The following is a 17,521-nucleotide window of genomic DNA, read 5'->3' as shown; positions in this document are numbered from 1 at the left end:
GTTGTAACGCGGGAATAACGAGAGGCACAAGCAGGCTAGTAACAACAGCTCTTTAATTCAGGGTGAGACTTCAGCAAAAACTCACAGGCAACAGCCCTCTTTATATACTTTCCAGAGGTAACCAAGAACCAATCAGGATTCACTATGCATTTGAATTTCCCGCACAAAATAGATACATACACAACATAATGTGTGTGACACCCTTTAAAAACCGGTCATTTCCACAGCGTTTGCCCCTTTGCAGGCATCACTTCCAAGCTTCTGAGCCTGGAGGAATGGTCCTTCGATTTTGTGTGTCTCCGACTGACTTGTGTCTGTGTGTCTGTCCATGCCTTCATCACAAGACAATGAAACTTAATTAAAATAATGCAACAATTGCTAGAGGAACTGCATCATTTTAAGGAAACAAAATATGTAAATCGCCAAGAGACTCTTCCTGATATAGTGTATATCTTTTTTAAAAAAATAATAATCCAGATTTTGATGAAGAATCTAATGATGATCAAAACCATTAACTGCTTCAAACAACAGAATTTGCTTTTGTTAGAGATCAAATCAGAGTACGGGAACCTATCCAGAAGAAAAGAAGAAGTTGAAGCGGATGATACTTCTGCAGGTGCATCCTAGCAACATTAGACTGGTATGGTCAAAGTCAACATGTGGACAATTCTCAGAAGCTCATCATTCAAACCTCATTCATTCATGTTCCATAGGGCTGGTTCTTACATTACAGCCATCTCCCACCTCTGTCTTTTCTGAATTTCCACCTCTAGGGAAATTCATAGCGGCGCGTCTACCTGCTGCTGGATTCCCCACATCACAAAGGTTCCAAGAGCGATTGCCATCATAGCAGCTAGACAGGAAGATCATCAACTCAATGGAAGGCTGAGAGAAGTTCTGAGCTGAGTCGGGAAGATGCGTAATGAGGTGGGGTGAAGTGAGACTGGTTGAGCTACCAGCATCCTTGGGGCACTCTCCTTCACATGTGGCTGCTGATTATTGGTTGCCTAAGCCATTGTGATGTAATATGGTACAATAAGTGAGCTCCACTTGGCCATTGCACTGGACAAGTGGTAGTCTGATTTCAATCTTCAGGTAGCAACAAGGATGTCCTCTGTGTCATCTCCTTCCTTTTTTCTTGAACCTGTAAGCACATCTAAAAATTACCGTATTGACTGGGCATCTGGGTGCATGCAGATGTCATGTAGACTCACGGGAGAACTTGCAAAATGGTGGGGGGGGGGAGATTGCAGACCAATTGTGGAAACAATTCAGATGTGGCTTACTAATGCTCACACCATTTGAAAACTCTTCCGCTGATTTCTACGAAGGTTTCAGGGCTCAATTTCCTTGTAGTGGTCTAAGGATCCTAAACATTTTCTCCCATGTGGATGAAGGAGAAGGAAGACAGAGGTCCCAGCAGCCATTCTCTTTTTCACATGCTAGATAACGGGAGGGAAAGTTACGGCTTTGCAGAAAAGGCTCTACGGTCAGTAATCAGCCAGAGTAAACTAGTCCAAGGCCAGTTAAGATAGTTTGAGGACCCAGCTGCATATGGGTTGGGTGGTCCATGCAGAGCTCTAGATTCTTCAGTTCTGGGTTTTTAATGACATAAAAGATAAAATTCCAGGGGAAGAAGTACATTGTATTTTTGAATATACTTGTTTTTTTTTAATTAACCTGTGTCATGTTCTAAAAACTCCAATACAGGATGAATGATCATTTGGACTAAGAAGATAAAATGGCACCCAAACCACCTCCCAAGCCTCCACCTCCTCCACGTAGGTTGTTTATGCTCTTCTTATTTCCTACCACTTTCTACAAAGCGTTGCAGATGCTGCCTCCTTTTCCCTAACGTCTCCATCAAGGTTAAGTCCAGAGAATGTGTTCTCCCAAAATACTCAATTCCATAAAAAGATTATTTTAGGGGTCTAAGTGCAAGACCTTGGCAGTGCTTTGGATATTATCTTTTGGATGCTGAGGATGAGGATGGGCAGCTTTGCCTGGCGTTGATTAATGTTGATGTTCCATCTGCTGCCTTATGCGCCATCCAGAGCTTCTGAGTCATACATACTACTGGATATTCCTGATGCTTATTTCTGAAAAGCAACTTTACTTGCATTGCAAATTAAACTTCTTTCTTCTTTCTCCTCTTCCTCCCATGCAAAGAAGTGAGACAGAAAGAGAAAAGGAAAGGCTTAGGAAGGGGGAGAGGGCATTTACAGATAGAGACGGAGGAGCTGCAATGAGAGCTGTTAGAGACGGGCCACAAGTAAACATAGGGGAGTCCAGTCAAAAGGAGACCTCTTTTAAGGAACACCTTCTTTTGACCTCCCGAAACCATCTAGAACAACTCCCTCCCTCCCTCCCTCTAACCTGACTTATGTTAAAAAAAGAATTCCAGATGTGAAGTCTTCCCATCGGTGGCAAAAGTAGAGTTCTCACCTCCCGGCATCTCACTGCATGGGCTTAGAAAGTTGCTCAGCATTTCTGTCTCTGTTGAAGGTTGCAACACTTGGGCCATTTGGCAAAGGGAGGGGTCCTTTGCCTGGAATGCATGAGACCACCTTCCAGGAAAGGGCAGCGGTCAGGGGAAAAGGAAAGGTCAGCTTCACAATTGATTAAACGACCGATTTGTCTTCTTTCAGCACCAAAGAATGTTTTCGAGCGATTCAGTGACTACCTGGATTCAGATTGAGGCAAAAGAAGAACTAAAATACTGGTTTCACTCTTCTTCGTTCTTGCTGTGGTAATGTACTATATGTGTAAGTTGTCTTCTTACAAGAGATTGAGAAAGGTTTTGAAGGTCCTGTTGAATTTGCTTCACTGATTTTTCTCCCCATTCCCAAAAGACTCTGTATTCTAATGGTTTGAGTATAAACTGAGAGCAAACCCCACTTCTTACTAGCACTGATGATGTTACCTAGTTAGGTCATGGAATGTCTTCAAGGAAACAACCAAGCTCAGAGAGCACCAAGGACCTCTCATGTCAACCCTGCGCTGCAAATGTTCTCCTTTATGGCTACCACCCACGGATTTCAACGAATTAGGCCAGGGAACCATTCAGTTTCTCTCATTCACACTCAGGAAAACTTTATTGGCTCTGCTTTGCCTGCTGGAGCTAAGTGCCAACGGTAGAGCATTTTATACTGATTTTCCTTATAGGCAACCGATTTTGTTAACGTGTAGTTTTTGTTCCAGATTGTTTCCCGATCATCTAAGTTTATACTATGTCCTATATTTTTAGCCCATGCAATCATTGGTTCTTTCACCACCTCCTCTGCTGTATCAAATTCTAGTAAATAGTTGTATGATTTGGATATTATCCGTTATCCAAACTAATGTAGCTGCTTTGTGGTATAGTTCCAGGAGTCCAAAACCACCCCTACTTCTACTATCTTGGAGAGAGTGTAATTTTATCCTTGCCTTTTTTCCTGACCAGACAAATTTAGTAGTAATCTTATTAAATTCATTGAAAAATTTTCTGTCTAATGGTATGGGGATTGTTTGAAATAAATATAGTAGTTTAGATAGAATATTCATCTTGATAGTGGCTATCCTACCTAAAAGCGATATTTGTAACGTCCCCCACTTTTCCAAATCCTTCTTTATTTGCTGGACCAAAACCGTATAGTTATCCTCCTTTAGGGATGAACACCTCGTTGTTAACCATATCCCTAGATATTTAATTTTTTTAACAATTTATAAATCCATTTCCTTTTCTAATTCTTTTTTCTGAATTGTTGTTAAATTTTTAACTATCATTTTGGTTTCCCTTTTATTAATGTTTAGTCCTGATACTTCCCTGTATTTTTCTATTTCTCAAATTAGATTAGGACCAGATTCCAGAGGTTCCTCAATGATAAATACCATATTGTCTGCAAAGGCCTGTGCCTGGTATTCTTCTCTTTTAATTTTCATTCCTTTTATTTCTCAATTTGCTCTGATTCCATTTAGTAATATTTCTAATGTTAAAATAAAGAGCAATGGTGACAATGGGAACCTTTGTCATACACCCTTAGTTATCTGAAATGTTTTGGTAATATCCCCATTTACTATTACTCTTGCCTTTTGTGTCTTATAAATTGCCTCTATCGTTTTCTCAAATTTAATTCCCAATTTCATTTGCCTAATCATGAATTGCCAATTTAGATTGTCAAAAGCCTTATGATAAAATGGGCGCAAAATTTTGGAGAACCAGTTATGATGGAAACGTGGGAAAAAATATGGGTTCAGAATGTTAAATTCACACAGTCACAGAATTTGAGGGAAAATTTCTATAAAATGTTTTATAGGTGGCATTTAGATCCTAAGAAATTGTCGTGCATGTATCCTAATGTTCAACCAAAATGTTGGAGATGTGATTGCTTAGATGCTACATATTATCATATATGGTGGGCCTGCAAGAAAGTGAAGGCTTTCTGGATAAAAATTTGGTGGGTTATGCAAAATGTTCTGAAGAAAAAAATCCAATTTTCTCCTCAATTGTTTTTACTGGGTATAGTTAAGGGCTTTTCAGTGGGTGAAACAAAATTGATATCGTATATGGTGACAGCAGCTAGGTTATTGATCGGTCAATATTGGAAAAGGGATGTTATGCCTACAATTCAAGAATGGACTTTGAAGGTGGCCAGTTTTGCAGAAATGGCGAAGATATCAGCATACTTAAAAGACCGGACTCAAGAGACTTATGCATGGGAGTGGAAGAAATGGATAGATTATGTGCAGAATAAATACCAAACTAGGAAGTACCAGATAGCTTTTAGCTGAATGTTGTGTAGAAATGTATAGTATGTAGGGGGTACAATAGCTTAATATTATGGAAAAAATGTATAGTACACAGGGGGGAGAATAGAAGGGTGGTAAAGTATGATATAATATAATGTGGATGGATTTCACCTTGGGGAAGTCATGGGAGGAGGGGAGGGTTGGGGAGGGTTAGGGAGGGAAGGGGGGGTAAAAATGGGAAAATTTGTATTTGTAAAACTTTTTCAATTAAAAAAAAAAAAAAAGCTTTTTGGGCATCCAGAAAAACAAGGGCCACTTGTTTCTCTGGATGAGCTTCATAATATTCCAGGCTGTCTACTATTATTCTTGTATTATCTCTTATTTGTCTATTAGGAAGGAAGCCATTTTGATCCGGATGTATAGTCTCATTCAATACTCTTTTCAATCTTTCTGCTATTATGTTCATGAATATTTTGTAATCTGCATTTAAGAGGGATATTGGTCTATAATTTCTAATTTGACTCCTATCAGTACCTTCTTTCGGAATTAACGTGATGTATGCCTCCCTCCATGACTCTGGAATTTTTGCTTCATATAATGTTCATTACAAAGTTCCAAAACACTGGTTCTATAATTTTATTCAGTTTTTTATAGACTTCCCCTGGGAGGCCATCAGGTCTTGGTGTCTTGTTATTCTTAAATCTTAGGATTGCTCCTCTCAGTTCTTCTTGTGTTATTCCTTTATTTAACAATTCCTTTTTCCTCCTCTAGTCGTATGATCCCTTCTTTCAGTAAATAATTATCAATTTTTATCCTTTGGTATTTCCTCTTGTTTGTAAAGATCCACATAGTAATCTTGTACTATTTTCTTTTCTTCTTCTTTGTTATTTTTTGTATTCCCCATTTTGTCTTCTAATTGCTAGATAATCCATCCTTCTTTCTCTTTTTTCAATTTATAAGCCATCCAACTTCTGGTTTTGTTAGCGTGTTCAAAATAAATATTTTAACTTTCTTGTGATCTCCTCTTGCTCTAATATACTTAATTTATGTCTTGCAAGGGTCAAAGTTTCTTTAACTAATTCATCTCCTGGTTTTGTTTGGAGTCGCTTCTCCAAATTTCCAATTTCTTCCAATAGTTTCAGTTTCAGTTTCAGTTTATTTAGATTTATATACCGCCCTTCTCCCGAAGGACTCAGGGTGGTGAACAGCCAAAGATAAAACACATACAATATAAAATTTAAAAAACAATTTAAAACATATTAGATAAATTTGGCCCATACTAATTAAAACACCCCCTTTTTTTAAAAAAAAACAAATTAAAATTAAACAATTAAAGGAGTTAGGCCAGCCCAGCCTGTTGGAATAAAAAAGTCTTGAGGGCACGGCAGAAAGTGCGTAAATCCGGGATCCTCCGTATCTCTGGGGGGAGCTCGTTCCAAAGGGCAGGTGCCCCCACAGAGAAGGCTCTCCCCCTGGGGGCCGCCAGTCGACACTGTTTGACCAATGGCACCCTGAGGAGCCCCTCTCTATGGGAGCATACTGGCCAGTGAGAGACTACTGATGGCAGAAGGCGGTCTCGTAACTACCCAGGTCCTAAGCCATGGAGCACTCTAAAGGTGGTAACCAATACCTTGAAGCGCACCCGGAAGACCACCGGGAGCCAGTGCAGCTCATGCAGGAGAGGTGTTACATGGGAGCGCCATGTCGCTCGCATAATCATCTGCACAGCCACATTCTGGACCAGCTGGAGCCTCAAGGGGAGCCCCATGTAGAGAGCATTGCAGTAGTCCAGGCAGGAAGTGACGAGGGCATGAGTGACGGTGCATAAGGAGTCCTGATCCAGAAAGGGATGCAACTGGTGAATCAGGCGAACCTGATAGAAAGTCCCCCTGGCCACAGCCGTCAGATGTTCTTCTAAAGACAGCCGTGTATCCAGGAGGATACCCAAGTTGCAAGCCCTCTCCGTGGGGGCCCCCAATAGTCAGTGATGGTACCAACTGGCTATATCGGGACACCAGAAACCACAGCCACTCGGTCTTGGATGGGTTGAGCCTGAGTCTGTTTCTCCCCATCCAGATCCGCATGGCCTCCAGGCACTGGGACATCACTTCAAGGGCATCATTGGGGTGGTCCGGAGTGGAGATGTACAGCTGAGTGTCATCAGTGTACTGGTGGTACTTCACCCCGAAACCACGGATGATCTCACCCAGCGGTTTCACATAAATGTTGAACAGAAGGGGCGAGAGGACTGACCCTTGTGGCACCCCGCACACAAGGCGCCTCAGGGTTGACCTCTGCCCCCCTGCCAACACAGACTGCGACCGGTCAGAGAGAAAGGAGGAGAACCACCGCAACACGGTGCCCCCCACCCCCAACTCTTCCAACCAGCGCAGCATGATACCATGGTCGATGGTATCAAAAGCCGCTGAGAGGTCTAATAGGACCAGGACAGAGGAACAACCCCTGTCCCGAGCCCTCCTCCAGAGATCATCAACCAACGCGACCAATCCCGTTTCCGTGCTGTACCCAGGTCTGAAACCCGACTGGAACGGATCTAGATAAACCATTTCATCCAGGTACTGGGGAAGCTGTCGCGCCACCACACTCTCAACACCCTTCGCCACAAAGTGGAGGTTGGAGACTGGACGATAATTTACTAACGCTGCCGGGTCCAGGGAAGGCTTCTTAAGGAGAGGCCTCACCACCGCCTCTTTCAAGGCGGCAGGAAAGTCACCCTCACTCTATGAAGCATTAATAATCCCCTGGAGCCAGCCTCGTGTAACCTCCCAAGAAGCCAGCACCAACCAGGAGGGACACGGGTCCAATAAACATGTGGCCGCACTAGGTCTACCCAGAATCCTGTCCATGTCTTCGGGAGTCACAGAGTCAAACTCCTCCCATATAATATTCTCAAGACCTGCCTCCATCACCCCTCCCGAATCTACCCAGTCAGAGTCCAAATCTTCCCGAATTTGAGCGATTTTGTCATACAGATACTGCACAAAGTCCTCAGCTCTACCCTCCAAGGGGTCCTCCCGCGCTCCCAGGTGGAGCAGGGAGCATGTCACCCTAAACAGGGTGGCCGGGCGGTTATCTGATGATGCAATAAGAGTGGAAAAATAGTTAAATTTTGCCGCTTTTATCACTACTAGGTAGGTCTTAATATGAGACCTCACCAGTGTTCGATCGGATTCGGAAAGACTGGCTTTCCAACCGCTCTCTAGGCATCTAACAATAGAATGTTATACTGCTTCCATTTTTCCTTATTTTTCTTTGCATTGTAAGCTATTGTTATTCCCCTTATATACGCTTCCATGGTATCCCATAAATTTATTAAAGAAGTATGGTATTTTTTATTTTCTTTAAAAAATAATGTCAATTCCTTCTTTATCTTTTCAATATATTCCTATTCCTTTTCCTTTAAGATTTGGGGGTTTAACATCCATCTTCTAATTTCTTTTTTTTTTACCACTCCATATTATTTCAAGGGGATTGTGATCTGCCAACATGTTTGAGGAGATCTCAAGTTTTTCTATTTCTAAACCTAGTTCCTTATTCATCCACATCATATCAATTCTGGACCAAGATGCATGGGGATTGGAGTAAAAGGTACATTTATTTTCTTTTGGATGTAGAGTTCTCCACTTATCTATCAAATTTAGTTCATCTATCATATTTAAAAAAGTTTTGGGTAATATGTTTCTTTTTTTCTTTCTTTTTTTTTTTTGTCGCTGGCATAGTGTTTTTTGGTATCCACTATCCCATTATATATAGCCTGTCATAATTATCTTTTCATGTAATTTCTTATAGTATTCCCCCTGGTTTTTATTAGGCGCATAAATAACTACCAACAGAATTAGTGTTTGCCCTCTCTTTATTTCCATCATTAAAGTTCTTCCTTTTGGATCCACATAAATTTGGATAGTCTTTATTCCTTTGTTAATATATATCACCATCCCTTTCTTCTTCTTCTCTGCCAATGCTGTATAAAGTTTTCCTAGTTTATGGTATTCCAAGTATTTTTCATCCTGCTTTCAAATGTGTACCTCCTGGAGGCATACTATGTCTGCTTTTTGTTTAATTAGCTTTGTGAATATTTGTCTTCTTTTTGTCGCTGCATTCAGTCCATTAACATTTATTGATATGAGTTTCAAATCTTCCATTCTTTTGTCTATCTACCAAGTGTTAGTATCTATTAGCCCTTGTAACTCCTTGGGTTCTTGTTTTACTACCTCTTATTTCTTGGCTTTCTTTTTCTTCCTTGTTTCTCTTTTCCCAGGCTCCTCCTTTAGTTTCCTGATGTTGTGACAGTTCTTCTTCTTACGGTCTTCACCTCCTTCTTACTACTCTGCTCCTCTTCGTTTCCCATCAATTGGTCAAAAAAATCTTGTGCCATCACTAAACTATCGATTTTTATCTTCTTACCTTGCCATGAGACAAGCATCCCTTCTAGGAGTATCCACCTAAACATAATGTTTCATTTATTCAATTGTAGAGCTTGGAAATGATAGTCCTTACGTTGTTCTCGAACCCTTCTGGAAACTTGTTTCAGTGTGATAATTTCCTTCTCCTTATAAATCATAGGTTCTTCTTGGGTAATGTTATAAATTATGTCCCGGATCCTCTTTTGGACAAATCTAATATGGATCTCTCTGGGCAGTTTATGGCGTCTAGCATAGTTCGTTTGGATTCAATATATTTCATCCATTTCATTCATAATTTCTTGTTTGTCCCTCTGTAAAGATTCTGCTATAATCTCTGCTATGATCTGTTCTAGATCTTCATCTTTTTCCTCTATCACATTTTGAAATCTCAGATAGAATGATGTCCTGTCCATTTCTAACTGGATTACTGAGTCTTCAAGGTCTTTTATTTAGGACCCAAAAAGGCAGGGAATTTGCTGGGAAGCAGAAAAGAGAGACAAACTGCCTGATTTAAGAGGAAATTTTCTTTTGAAAGGATGGATGAGAAGAACCCGCTCCTTCCTCCTGGGGTGCACAGAAAAGAGGGAGCTGGGCTGCATATTGTGCAGAAAAAAAGGAAATATGGGGGGAGGGAGAAAGGAGGGAGGGAGGGAGATGGAAGGGAGAGGAAGGAAGGAAGGAAGGAAGGGGGGAAGGAGGGGAGAAGCAGGAAAGGGAAGGGCAAGGCAAGGCAAGGCAAGGCAAGGCAAGGCAAGGCAAGGCAAGGCAAGGCAAGGCAAGGCAAGGCAAGGCAAGGCAAGGCAAGGCAAGGAAAGGAAAGGAAAGGAAAGGAAAGGAAAGGAAAGGAAAGGAAAGGAAAGGAAAGGAAAGGAGTGATGGGAAGGGAAACAAAAAAAAGGGAGGGGAAGGGAAGGTAGAAAGAATCTGATTGAAACCCCTTCCTCATATCCTCATCCTTGGAATTGTGATCTGAAAACACAGCAAGAGTTCCTCTTCCATCAAAGGACCGTCCCCTGTAGTGGAATATAAGAACTCGCACAGGACAACTCACCACGGCCAACGTGCCACGAGAAAAGTTGCGTGGGACAATTCAATTTAATTATTTAAAATAATTTTAAAAATATTAACTGTGGCAAGTTATCGTAGACCCCCTGTGTACCTTTGTTTTATACCCATAGATGCTCAAAGTCCCTGAAGCTTCAGAAACGCTGCTGGTTGGGAAGGGGAGAGGCTCAGTCAGTCCTTAGTGGGGTCAGGGGGAATCGGGGCCACATATGTTCCTCCCTTAAACCTTAATTTGCCATAAACTTTATATTACCTCTCTCTCTCCCCTCTCCCCCTTTACTTCTCTCTCACTGTCCTGTCTATCTCCTTCCCTCACCCATCCATCCATCCATCTAGCCAATCTACTTTTCCCTCCTCAAGGGCTTTATAGATAAGATGTCACAAATGGCTCAACGTGACTACTGGGTTGGACTCTGGAAGAACAGCAGTGCTACCAATGGACTGTTGTGGCAAGCTGGATTTCATGCGGGAACTACGTAAGTTTTCAAACAAAATCTACTTATGTGACAAGTTGTGCATCAGAGTTTCATGCCTACCATCCTCCCCCCAAGGCCAGCCTCAGTCCTGGCAGACCAGTTGTTGGATTTACACATCATGATAAGTGAGTGGCAACGTGGAGGTCAAACCAAGCAACAGGAATGTACGTAGCAGGAGAGCTGCTGCTAACCACGATTGTTGGTGCAGTGCAAAGCACAATCTCAAGTGAACAGCCACAGATGGTCACACAAAGGCAGGAAGTCTAACAAACCACATCAATCAACAGAATCAGAAGCACCCAAGGGCCATTTCAGAATCAGGGTGGTTGAGGAACAGAATCCAAGTTTGTTTATTTGATTTTTATCCCACCTTTGATAAATAACTTGAGGTGGCAGACATACCTAATACTGCTTCCTATTTTCCCTGCTGGCACTAGCTCTGATGATGTTAGCTAGTTGGGTAATGAAATGTCTGCAAGAAAACAATGAAGCTCAGAGTGCACCGTTTCAACCCTGAGCTACAAAGATTCTCTTTTATTAGATCAACTTCTGCCGCAGATCTGACAAGGTGAAATATAACCCCTAACATCTCCCCTTACCCTTGACCACTGGAAGTCCCTAGGGACCTCCTGTTGAATTTCAAATATCCACTCACCCCCTCCCCCAACGCCCTGCTGTAAATTTGCCAGTAACAGGTTTTCTATTTCATACAGACAGAAAACCCTAATCTAACAATAACCCATTGTGACTGTGATTTGGGGGCAGGAGAAAGCTCTAGATCGACTTAGATCTAGACCTGGATCTCTACATTTATATCTCTAGATCTACATATCTCGATCGAGACTGATGAGTATTGTGGTTCTTTTTTCAGGTACTGGGCCAAAGGGCAACCCAATGGTAGAGATAGAGAAAACTGCATTGCCGTCTTACCTAAATGCTCACTTAAGGCCTGTTGGCATGATGCTCCTTATTCTGACCTAAGATTCTTTTCTTGTAAGATGATACCCAAGGACATGTGGTTCTACTAGCTAATTCAAGACGATGGAAATTGATTATAAGATCTCCAAACTCCGCTGCCTTGGTGTTAATAAATGCATTCTGGGAACCAAATTTTGCCAACTTCCTTTTCTCTGTCAGCTTCCTACTTGTCTTTATCATCTTGACAAAATATATCTCACACCATCTGAAAAAAATTATTGAGATTGTGATAAGTTACACAATACTAGCTTCTCCCCCCCTGTAATATATCATTCTTTATATCCTTTAGTGGCTGAAGGGAGGACAAGATGTTACAAGGATAAAGAATTATAGATCAATTTCATTACTAAACAATGACTATAAACTTTTTGCTACAATTTTGGCAGAAAGATGAAAGAAGATTTTACAGGTGTATATATATATATGGCTTTCTGCCAAAATGACTTGGTGCTTGAGGTGGAAAAGAACGAAACTTTGATTTTGGGTTTTACCGATTAGACGGTTTTTTTGTTATAGAAATGGCTAGTTTATACTACTTTGTAAAAGCAAAAAGTTGAGCTTTGATGTTATTATTTTATTCTACTGCACCAAAGGAAGTCAGAAGTTAACAAAAACAAAATTAATAAAACTTCACATTTGCCTTACGTGGATGACCTGAAGTTTTATGGAAAAATCAGAACTCCAAATCCCATCACTGACAAACATTGTAAGTATTTGTGGGGCAGAGATGTAGCAATGGAGTTTGGCTTCAATGTGCTTCAGTAGCAATAAGGCAGGCTAACCTCATAACCGATGATGGAACTGGGATGCCAAATGATCAAAGAACCCATCAGGAGCCCTCAGGAGGAAGCTTACAAGTATCTAGGGATTTTACATTTCTGGATCACTTGCATGGGCAAGTTAATAATCCAATTCGTAAAGAATACATCTGAATTTATTTTTATTTTATTTTATTTTGAATTTGTATACCGCCCTTCTCCCTGAGGACTCAGGGCGGTGAACAGCCAAGTAAAAACATCAAGTACAAATATTAAAATACAGTTAAAATATACATATATAAATTTGGCCCCATTAATTAAAAACAATAAACAAAACACTTAAAAACACTTAAAAAATTAGGCCAGCCCGGCTTGCTGGAAAAGGAAGGTTTTAAGGGCACGGCGGAAGGCACCGAGGTCTTGGATTCTCCTTATCTCTGGAGGCAATTGATTCCAGAGGGTAGGTGCCCCCACAGAGAAGGCCCTCCCCCTGGGGGTCACCAGCCTGCACTGTTTGGCTGATGGCACCCTGAGGAGGCCCTCTCTGTGGGAGCGCACGGGTCGATGGGAGATCGTCGGTGGCAGCAGGCGGTCTCGAAGATAGCTAGGCCCTATGCCATGGAGCGCTTTAAAGGTGATAACCAACACCTTGAAGCGCACCCGGAAGACCACTGGGAGCCAGTGCAGCTCGCGCAGGAGCGGTGTTACATGGGAGCGCCAGGCTGCTCCCGTCACTACCCGTGCTGCTGCATTCTGGACCAGTTGGAGCCTCCGGGTGCTCCTCAAGGGGAGCCCCATGTAGAGAGCGTTGCAGTAGTCAAGGCGAGAGGTGACGAGGGCATGAGTGACTGTGCACAGGGAATCCCGATCAAGAAAGGGCCGCAACTGGCGGATCAGGCGAACCTGACAAAAGGTCCCCCTGGTTACAGCCGTCAGATGTTCCTCCAAGGACAGCTGCCTATCCAGGAGGACTCCCAGATTGCGAGCCCTCTCTGTGGGGGCCCCCAATAGTCAGTGATGGAGTCAACTGACTATATCGGGATGCCGGGAGCCACAGCCACTCAGTCTTGGAAGGGTTGAGCCTGAGCCTGTTCCTCCCCATCCAGATCCGCACAGCCTCCAGGCACTGGGACATCACTTCAAGGGCATCGTTGGGGTGGCCTGGGGTGGAGATGTACAGCTGGGTGTCATCAGCGTACTGGTGGTATCTCACCCCAAAGCCACGGATGATCTCGCCCAGCGGCTTCACATAAATGTTGAACAGGAGGGGCGAGAGGACCGACCCCTGAGGCACTCCACATATAAGAGGCCTTGAGGTCGACCTCTGCCCCCCTGCCAACACGAACTGCGACCGGTCGGAGAGAAAGGAGGAGAACCACCGTAATACGGTGCCCCCCATCCCCAACTCTTCCAACCGGTGCAGCATGATACCATGGTCGATGGTATCAAAAGCCGCTGAGAGGTCTAACATCTGAAGACTGAGAAGACAAAATTGAGCAGTGGAAACAGCATCAATAACTGGCCAACCTGTGATCCAATAGACAGCTGGAAATATTAACCGGACACAAACTGAACTGGGCCTTTTGAACCAAAAAAATAAAAAAAATTGATGACTATTCACTGGGCATGACAGAAGACACGATGAAAAGTCTTTAATTTCACATCATATGGGCAGACTTCACCCTTGTTTCAAGTGGGAAATGGTGACCATCCTAGATCAAGCCAAGTCCAAAAATAGTAGGGAATTCCTAGAACTCTGACAAATTGGCCATCAATGGACACACAGACATAAACGATACCTACATACTGTGCAAAAGAGATAATCAACCTTACCCAAAAAGGGAAACCAAAATAGTAAAAGGCACCTCCCCACCAGCAATCAGCACCCAGATGAGCTTAGATTAACTGCAAGATTAACCTCAGGCCAACAACCAAGAAGTCAACAATGAAAGAGGCGGTGGTGAGGCCTTTCCTCAAGAAGCCTTCCCTGGACCCGGCAGTGTTGGCAAATTATCGTCCAGTCTCCAACCTTCGCTTCGTTGTGAAGGTTGTTGAGAGTGTGGTAGCGCGACAGCTCCCCCAGTACCTGGATGAATCGTCGTATCTGGATCCGTTCCAGTCGGGCTTCAGGCCTGGGTACAGCACGGAAACGGCATTGGTTGCATTGGTTGATGATCTCTGGAGGGCTCGGGACAGGGGTTGTTTCTCTGTCCTGGTCCTATTAGACTTCTCAGCGGTTTTTGATACCATCGACCATGGTATCATGCTGCACCGGCTAGAGGAGTTAGGAGTTAGAGGTGGGGGGCACCGTCCTACGGTGGTTCTCCTCCTTTCTCTCTGACCGGTCGCAGTCCGTGTTGACAGGGGGACAGAGGTCGACCCCGAGGCCCCTTGTATGTGGGGTGCCACAAGGGTTGGTCCTCTCGCCCCTTCTGTTCAACATTTATGTGAAGCCGCTGGGTGAGATCATCCGTGGTTTCAGGGTGAAGTACCATCAGTACGCTGATGATACTCAGCTGTACATCTCCACCCCGGACCACCCCAATAATGCCCTTGAAGTGATGTCCCGGTGCCTGGAGGCCGTGCGGATCTGGATGGGGAGAAACAGACTCAGGCTCAACCCATCCAAGACCGAGTGGCTGTGGTTTCCGACATCCCGATATAGTCAGTTGGTGCCATCACTGACTATTGGGGGCGAGTCATTGGCCCCCATGGAGAGGGTTTGCAACTTGGGTGTCCTCCTGGACTCATGGCTGTCTTTAGAAGAGCACATGACGGCTGTGGCCAGGGGGACTTTTTATCAGGTCCGCCTGATTCGCCAGTTGCGTCCCTTTCTGGATCGGGACTCATTAAATACTGTCACTCATGCTCTCGTTACTTCCCGCTTGGACTACTGCAATACTCTCTACATGGGGCTCCCCTTGAGGAGCACCCGGAGGCTCTAGCTGGTCCAGAATGCGGCCGCGCGGGTAGTTATGGGAGCGACGTGGCGCTCCCATGTGACCCCCCTCCTGCGTGAGCTGCACTGGCTCCCGGTGGCCTTCCGGATGTGCTTCAAGGTTTTGGTTACCACCTTTAGAGCGCTCCATGGCATCGGACCGGGGTATTTACGAGACCGCCTTCTGCTACCAATAGCCTCTCACTGACCAGTACGGTCCCATAGAGAGGGGCTTCTCAGGGTGCTATTGGCCAAACAGTGTCGACTGGTGGCCCCCAGGGGGAGAGCCTTCTCTGTGGGGGCACCTACCATCTGGAACGAGCTCCCCCCAGAGATATGGAGGATCCCGGACCTGCGCATGTTTCGCCGTGCTCTCAAAACTTTTCTATTTCAGCAGGCTGGCCTGGCCTAACTCTCCTCTTTTAAATTTTTAATTCGTGATTTTATAAATTGGGTGTTTTAATCTATGTTTCAGCCAAAATATTTAATAATTTTAAGAGATTTTTAATATTTGTATTATCTGTATTTTATCTTGGCTGTTCACCGCCCTGAGTCCTTCGGGAGTAGGGCGGTATAGAAATTTGATTAATAAATAAATAAATAAATAAATAAACAATATCCCAATCAATACACTGGATCCTTGCTGGCTTACCTCATCCCATTTTGTGCATCAGAGGTAGGATGTGCCCGAGACAGAAGGATTTCCACGCAGCCGAGAGGGACCTTCTTCCTGGGGAAGGTGCCCTGAGTGCCAGTTGCATTCTGAACGGGGCAAGGAGGAGGGATGGTTCAGCAGGAGGTGGAAGGAATATTTTGCACGAGTGAGGAGGAGGACTTCCCTTTCTCCCGCCAACCTCAGCGGCTGCAGGATATTTGGGGAGCCCATTCCCTGAGCATTTTCACAGCTGGGAGCATCCATGGGTCCTCCGTTTCCCTGGGCTTTGTTGCTGAGCTTGGATTCACGTTCCCTTTTAAGGGAATAGTGGTGTCCTCAGAGTTCCTGGCTAGGAGGAAAAGCCACTTATGTTTTCAAGTAGGAGATGGATTACACCCCCTGAGAGATCTCCTCTTCTCGAGTGACAGCAAGTTTGCAGAGCAAGCAGTAGCAATAGTTCTTAGACTTATACACTGCTTCACAGTGCTTTTACAGCCCTCTCTGAGCGGTTTACAGAGTCAGAATAATAGCGGAGTCATGACAGCATGGTCTGCTCCGAGAAGTATCTCTATGATTCTTTTCCACCTTTATTTATGAGAAAATTGTTGGTTGGATTCTTTTTTCTTTTATTTTTGCCTCATGATGCCTATGTCTGCATTTATGTTGTTTGAAGGAGACAACAAAGAAATGGAAATTTGGACAATTGTTTGGGATTTTGTATCTTCCCTTAGTGGTTGGGGAGTGGGTGTTGTCTTTTATTTTGCCAAAAACAAAATAAGCTTAAAAATTAAAGGAAGTTAAAGATTGATGAATGATGAAATGAATCTTAATAAAACTGTAACTAATTTCCATGGCTTCTATTTACACTACATTTTAAAAGTCCAATTTTACTTCAGTTCAATCTTCTTTTCTCTTTTTTAATTCCTGCTTTCTATTCCTGTCCTGTTCAAGTCTTATACTTTTATTCCAGATTTCCCCCTTATTTGCTCCTTGGTTGGGCTTCCTGGTGTTTTCTCCTGAATCTTTGATCCATCTGAGGGAAATGGCTGAGAGAACAAAGATGCCTTTCTCCCCTCATTTCTTTCAGCTGCTACACCCTTTCCGGAGCCTCTCCTCATCAGGGCAGTCTATCTTTCAGTTGCAATCTTCACTTTGACTCCTATCTTTGGCTCTGTTTATTCAGCCTAAGGCCTGTGGCAGTAGAGCTTCAGGCAGCCAACTAATCATGAAGAGGCCTATCCAGAATCACCTGAACCTTGAGGGCCAAAGAGCTTTGGCTCTTTTTATTTGGCTACTTCATGAGGCCTATGGTGGCAAAGCTTCAGACAGCCATCTTGTCTTCCCTCCTTCTCACCGCCTGCCTAGCAACAGCCCTTTGATTGGGCACTACTATTTGATTGGCAGCTGGATCAACCTGTGGACAGCCACAAAGGTGGGGAACATGGAGCACAAGGGCCTATCACCTACTGAGGTGATCCTTCAATTACAGATGTCAGCCT

At 43.6% G+C, this 17,521-nt stretch overlaps 2 long non-coding RNA genes across 3 annotated transcripts; one reads left to right on the top strand and one right to left on the bottom strand.

The window, feature by feature from the left end:
- Window positions 1-909: 909 nt before the first annotated feature.
- Window positions 910-11,803, top strand: LOC117658511 (uncharacterized). Of its 2 annotated transcripts, none has more exons than XR_009622715.2 (5): window positions 910-927; window positions 1,711-1,781; window positions 2,649-2,765; window positions 10,554-10,693; window positions 11,565-11,803. It is a non-coding gene; the product is annotated as an uncharacterized LOC117658511 (long non-coding RNA). The 2 variants fall into 2 exon arrangements; XR_009622712.2 differs by lacking the exon at window positions 910-927 and adding an exon at window positions 1,064-1,146.
- Window positions 8,975-17,374, bottom strand: LOC148112533 (uncharacterized). The gene is made up of 2 exons (XR_015729125.1): window positions 16,020-17,374; window positions 8,975-11,876 (listed from the first exon to the last, which is right to left on the bottom strand). It is a non-coding gene; the product is annotated as an uncharacterized LOC148112533 (long non-coding RNA).
- Window positions 17,375-17,521: the final 147 nt, after the last annotated feature.

The sequence above is a fragment of the Pantherophis guttatus genome, chromosome 8 (genome assembly GCF_059756535.1).
Source record: "Pantherophis guttatus breed Tessera chromosome 8, ASM5975653v1, whole genome shotgun sequence".
NCBI lineage: Eukaryota > Metazoa > Chordata > Lepidosauria > Squamata > Colubridae > Pantherophis > Pantherophis guttatus.
Note: the sequence above shows the minus strand (reverse complement) of the source record. Positions and strands in the feature narration are given on the sequence as shown.